General features: G+C 36.4%; 1 pseudogene; it reads right to left on the bottom strand.

Moving 5' to 3' along the window:
* LOC100736781 lies at window positions 4,458–5,023 on the bottom strand (annotated as a pseudogene).

Below are 5,469 nucleotides of genomic sequence, written 5' to 3'. Positions count from 1 at the left end.
TGCGGGGTCATATGGAAGTTCTGTGTATAGATTTCTAAGGTATCTCCAAACTGTTCTCCATAGTGGCTGTACCAGTTTACATTCCCACCAGCAGTGCACGAGGGTTCCCTTTTCTCCACAGCCCCTCCAGCACTTGTTATTTGTGGATTTATTAATGATGGCCATTCTGACTGGTGTGAGGTGATATCTCATGGTAGTTTCGATTTGCATTTCTCTTATAATCAGAGATGTTGAGCATTTTTTCATGTGTTTGTTGGCCATCTGTATATCTTCTTTGGAGAAATGTCTATTCAGGTCTTTTAACCAGTTTTCCATTGATTGATTGGTTTTTTTGCTGTTGGGTTGTATAAGTTGTTTATATATTCTAGAGATTAAGCCCTTGTCAGTTGCATCATTTGAAACTATTTTCTCCCATTCTGTAAGTTGTCTTTTTGTTTTCTTTTGGGTTTCCTTTGCTGTGCAAAAGCTTTTCAGTTTGATGAGGTCCCATGGGTTTATTTTTGCTCTAATTTCTATTGCTTTGGGAGACTGACCTGAGAAAATATTCATGATGTTGATGTCAGAGAGTGTTTTGCCTATGTTTTCTTCTAGGAGTTTGATGGTGTCCTGTCGTATATTTAAGTCTTTCAGCCATTTTGAGTTTATTTTTGTGCATGGTGTGAGGGTGTGTTCTAGTTTCATTGCTTTGCATGCAGCTGTCCAGGTTTCGCAGCAATGCTTGCTGAATAGACTTTCCTTTTCCCACTTTATGTTCTTGCCTCCCTTGTCAAAGATTAATTGACCATAGAACGCTTTATTTTTTTAAGAAGGAAAATGATTAAAAGATCAGGAAATTCAGTTTACAACTAGAAATTTTTCTGTGGGACCTTACTTAGCAATTTTCTTAAAATATGTTCCTTGGAAAACCAGTACCTTGGTGTTGAGTATTAATGAAAGAGTTGGTCTATGTAATACAGTAATTCTCATAGACTTCTCCATGGACCTCTGATGTTCCATGGATACAGTCAGGAGATTCATTAGGTTAAAACTGTTTTCATAACAATGCTGGCATGTTATTTACCTTTTTCCTCTGTATTGATAACTATAGTGGTGATATTCAAGCTGTGGTAGGTTAAACTACAGTGGCAACAAGCTCAAATTATTGGGTGGTTGTGAATGCCTAAGTGCCATGCATTCCCCATAAAAAAAGAACATTTTAACTTAAGAAAATCCTCAATAAAGCAATAATATAAAATTACTAAATCTCAGTGCTGGACTATAAGTTTTTTAAATATTCTGTGTGACAGAATAAGAAGTACACATTGAGACTTTCTCCCACATAATGAAGTACAATATTTGTTTTGAGGAAAAGCACTTTTGTAATTTAGCTGCCATCCAAACCAGCCATTTTTTTTTCATTGAATGAAATTTTCACTTGAAAAAAAAATAATAACTGATAGGTTTACTTGAATATTTGACATTCATTCTGGCAAAATTCAAAACCAAACAAAGTATACCTGCCTTTTCAATGAAAACAACTGCCGTTGTTGCCAATAACATGTGAGCTTTCAGCTGGAAAGTTAGAATTTTGGAAGACATGTTTCTGTTACCTTGTGCTCTAGAACTTCTCAAAAAAGTAAAGTCTTTTCTAATGTGATTGGTAACAATTTAGTAGAAAGAGTGAGTATAAATCAGTAAATCAATATTTTCCAACTGATACTGCAAAAACATGTGCGATAGTCTGAATGTTTGTGCTCCCCACTCCCCGCAAATTCATATGCTGAAATCCTAATGCCCAATGTGATGACATTAGGAGGTGGACCCTTTGGAAGATGCTTGAGTTGTGAGGGTTGATCCCTCATGAATGAGATTAATGTTCTTATAAAAGACCCTCTCTAGTCCCCCCCATCCCCTTCTACTATGTGAAGAGACAGTGAGAAGGCACTGGCTATGAACCAAAAAGACAGTCCTCAATAGGAAGTGATTATGTTGGCAACTCAATGTTGAAATTCCCAGCCTCCAGAACTGTAAGAAATAAATTTCTGTCATTTGTGAGCTACCCAGTCTGTGGCATTTTGTTCTAGCAGTCCACACAGCCTAAGACACCATATACAGATTCCAGATCCATTTAACATAATCCAGTACACAGTAATATATAACTAGGAAATAATTTAGGAATCCCAGATTACTGTAGATGATGAATAAACAATTTATAGAAGAGAAAATCTGAAAGATAAGTAACATGAAAAATGTTTAACAAAACACTTAACATTTATTAGATTTTCCAAAGGAGGTAAGGATGTAAAAACAGGGTGGGTGGTCCTACACTGTACATGGTGGTACTGTGGGCATCAGTTTGGTGTTACCTATAGATGCTACAAATTCACATAGTCCATGACCCAGCAATCTCAGTCCTTGGTTTATGTCCAAAAGAAATTTTGGCATATGTTCATGTGAAGACTTCTTATTGTAGACTTGCTGCATGTAATAGTGAAAAATGGGAAACATTCCAAATGCCATCAATAAGATAATACATACGTAATTTATAATATATTTGTGTGGTAAAACAATTTAAAGCAATTAAAATAAATAAATGATTTATATTTAACAGCATGACTAGAGCTCAAATAATAATGTTGAATGAAAAAGGAAGAAAACAGATTAAAGAACGTTACATAGTATGTGATACAAAACACAATGCCAAATATTTATGGATGCACTTATATAAAGTAAAAAAAAATTGGTCTGGATATGTATCAAATTAATTATAGTAGCTATAATGAAAGTGCAGGAGGGGGGAACTAAGCTTTGAGTGTCCCTATTTTAATACCATATACTAGGGATTCCAAATTTGCCTATGTTATATATTTCTTAAAAAAAAGAAATTGATATTATACTTCTTCTTTAAGACAATGTATTTTTTTTTTTTTTTGGTCTTTTTGTCTTTTTAGGGCCTCACCTGCAGCACACGGAGGTTCCCAGGCTAGGGGTCCAATTGGAGCTGTAGCCACCAGCCTATGCCACAGCCACAGCAAGGCCAGATCCGAGCCGCATCTGCAACCTATTCCAAAGCTCACAGCAATGCCAGATCCTTAAGCCACTGAGCAAGGCCAGGGATCCAACCTGAAACCTCATGGTCCCTCATCAGGTTTGTTTCAGCTGAGCCATGATGGGAACTCCTAAGACAATATATTTTGATACTGGTTTCATGGAAATTGTTGTAATATTTTGGTAATTTAATATTTTTCAAAAACATCTAATCATCTTTAGTAATAAAGTAGATGTAAGTTTATTGTTCTAAATAAAGATTCTTGAAATGTAAGTGAACAAACTAATTACAAGGGAAAACTGGTTGCAATGGAAAAACCTAATGATAATAGATAAGAACCTAATGCTACTAAACTCCAAGCAAAAATTAATAATTACAGGGGAGAAGTAAAAAGATGAAGAAGAGAGAAGGCAAGAGTCAAAAGATATTTGAAACATTTTGTATCATCTCATTTAAATCATAAAATCATCAAATAGCTGGCTAGATTATAATCTTTACTTAGCCTAAATATCAAAATAAAGAGACACCAGAGAGTTAAACCAAGCCCTTGTTACAAAAATTTATTTTGGTTCTAGGGCATTTAAATATATACTTTACTTTTGGCTTAGTCTAGGAGAGGGGGTGAAAGTTAAGACTTAGAGGGAGAGAAGATATCCTTTACTAAATAACCTGATACTGCAAAGGATAAGGGTGAATCCATGCCTGGGGTAATATGACTTGGGAAATACTGTTCATACAGTGTTATACATCAGTGCTGTGTGCTGGGGTTGTGCAAAGTGGCAGTAATGGGAGAAGAGAAGTAAAAATACCCCACTATCCTCCCCTTAGGAAGTTTACAGAGATGCAGAAAGGAATGAAATATCAAAAACTGTAAATATATGTGAATTTTTAAACATTTTTAACCATGACGTTGGCCTTGCTCAGTGGGTTAAGGATCCCTAGTTGCTGTGAGCTGTGGTGCAGGTCGCAGATGCAGCTCGTATCCCAGGTTGCTGTGGCTGTGGCATAGGCCAGCAGCTACAGCTCCGATTAGACCCCTAGCCTGGGAACCTCCATATGCCGCAGGAGCAGTCCTAGAAAAGGCAAAAAAAAAAAAAAAAAAGAAAAGAAATTTACTTGTTTTAAAAAAATCCAAATGTTGGCATTGTCCAGAAAAATTTTACGATTTATAATTGTTACAAAGTTGAACTGCCGAAACTTGTTCACTGAAATATTTTGACTTGCATAATGCTTTATGTCCCTGCATTTATATTAAAAATTCACACACAAATGAAAAAGGAAAAACTGCCAATACCTGATTTCTGTCACCTATTTTTCCACTTGCAATCATATACTTAGGTACCTTCTCACCCCATGGGAGAAAAAAAAAAATCTAACGTTCAGAACTACCAATAACAGGAAGAAGAGAATTTTTGTTGTTGTTGTTTAAGAATGAAATGTTTCCCTTCATAGTGGATTCTTAAGCACGTTCTCCATGTATGCGGCATGCTAGCTGGATGTCTTTTGGCATAATTGTTACACGTTCGGCATGGATAGCACACAGGTTGGTGTCTTCAAAAAGACAACCAGATAGGACTCACTTGCCTCCTGTAAAGCACGCATAGCTTCACTCTGGAAGCGCAGATCTGTTTTGAAGAGCTCAGCAATTTCCTGCACTGGACGCTGGAAGGGAGGCTTGCGGATCAGAAGTTCAGTGTTGTTATAATGTCTAATTTCATGGAGTGCCACGGTACTAGGCCTGTAACGATGAGGTTTCTTCACCCCTCCAGTAGAGGGCGCATTCTTGCCAGGGCTTTTGTAGCCAGTTGCTTCCTTGGTGCTTTACCACCGGTCAGTTTGCGGGCTGTCTGCTTTGTGCGAGCAGTAGTATGGAGACCTTACTTACCTCCCCTCTCTTTCGGCTGGAGCTTGGCAGGCTGGAGCTTTGCAAGCTGGAGGCGGCGCTGGCGTTCGCGAGCAGCGGCAGCGCCTAGGTGTTGAATTTATAAACGTCATCAATTAAAGAGTTTTATAAACGTCATCAATTAAAGAGTTTCCTGGAGAAAATATTCTAGAGTTATCATAGGAATATAGGATTTCAGATAGTTTTCCCTTTTCTTTTTTTCCTATTTTTAATTTACAGTGAGATTTAAATAATAAAACTTTCTCTCTTAGAGATAAACATAAATTTTTGTTTTTATATATAGCATTTAAATTTGAAATAAAAAATGAAAAATACTCATTCCTTGGATTTTAAGGAACTAAATAAATGTACTTTAAGAAGATTAGAATATGTAAGAAAATGCTCCCCCCTTTAAAAAAATATATAGATATAGATATATATCACCAGGTTAGGTAAGATTATTAGAAAGGTGATCCTCTCAAACACTGTGATATTAAGTGTAATTTGGTACTGATTTTCTGGATATCAAGGTGTACATAATGAAATCTTCACATGTATG

Source organism: Sus scrofa, chromosome 9, assembly GCF_000003025.6.
Source record: "Sus scrofa isolate TJ Tabasco breed Duroc chromosome 9, Sscrofa11.1, whole genome shotgun sequence".
NCBI classification, from domain to species: domain Eukaryota; kingdom Metazoa; phylum Chordata; class Mammalia; order Artiodactyla; family Suidae; genus Sus; species Sus scrofa.
The sequence above is the reverse complement of the archived record's forward strand: the minus strand, read 5'-3'. Positions and strand labels throughout refer to the sequence as shown.